Source organism: Elephantulus edwardii, unplaced genomic scaffold, assembly GCF_000299155.1.
Source record: "Elephantulus edwardii isolate Elephantulus edwardi_28Jun2011 unplaced genomic scaffold, EleEdw1.0 scaffold00130, whole genome shotgun sequence".
NCBI lineage: Eukaryota > Metazoa > Chordata > Mammalia > Macroscelidea > Macroscelididae > Elephantulus > Elephantulus edwardii.
In genome coordinates this window covers 1657158-1658140 of record NW_006399880.1, presented here as the reverse complement: position 1 = coordinate 1658140, position 983 = coordinate 1657158, and the positions used below count along the sequence as shown (strand labels likewise).

Sequence of the window (983 nt, the reverse complement as noted above, 5' to 3'; positions counted from 1 at the left end):
CAACAACAACAACAACAACAACAGGACACTTATTACTTGAGAAGTATATTCAATCTTTGTTTATATTTACTGCACAAAAAGGAAAAAATCCTTTATTCAAAAATTTAAACTTCTGACAAAAGCTGAACAGCCCACCACAGTGTACAAAGACAAAATATCATGCTTGAAGACAATAGCAGATGTTCACTAAAGATGTATAATTTATTCAGAGATTTCCTACACCTCTTCCTCAATATCCTCCTCCTCCAATTCCTCTGGCTCATCAGCTGTGGCTTTCTTGTACTGCTGATACTCAGACACCAAATCATTCATGTTGCTCTCTGTCTCACTGAACTCCATCTCATCCTGCCTTTACCTATGTACCAGTTCAGGAAGGCCTTGCACCTGAACAAAGCGTTGACTGCTCAGAGATGTGCTTGAAGAGCTCCTTGATGGCCATGGTGTTGATGAAGGTGCCTGACATCTTGAGGCCACAAGGTGGGATGTCACACATATCCATCTTCTCGTTGTGGGGGATCCAATCCATGAACCACTGTTCTTGTTCTGAACATTAAGCACCAAGTCATCTGCCTCCCTTATGGGCATGTGATTCTGGAGGATGGCAGCCCCAGCCATGTAGCAGCCATGGGAAGGGTCACAGTGGCCATCATCTTGGCAGCAAACATCTGCTTGGTAAGCATGGACACTTGCTGGCTGTCCTGGCTAGTTAGGGGGCAAAGGTGGGCATGAAAAAGTGAATCCAAGGGAAAAGCACCCTATTTACAGCCAGTTTATGGAGATGTATGTTCAGCTAGCCTGGGGAATGCAAGCAGAAGGTGATAGCGCTCATGGTGAATGACACCAGATGATTGAGGTCCTCATGTGTTGAGGTGGCCAGTTTCAGGATATGGAAGCATATAAGGCTTCATTTTTAATGCAGAATATTTCATCTATGTTTTCAATCAGCTGGTGGCTTTGGTTTTTTTATTTATTTTTTTTCTATA

At 43.1% G+C, this 983-nt stretch overlaps 1 pseudogene; it reads right to left on the bottom strand.

Annotated features, from left to right (window-relative positions):
* Positions 1-216: 216 nt before the first annotated feature.
* Positions 217-983, bottom strand: part of LOC102849517 — a 19671-nt pseudogene continuing 18904 nt past the window's right edge.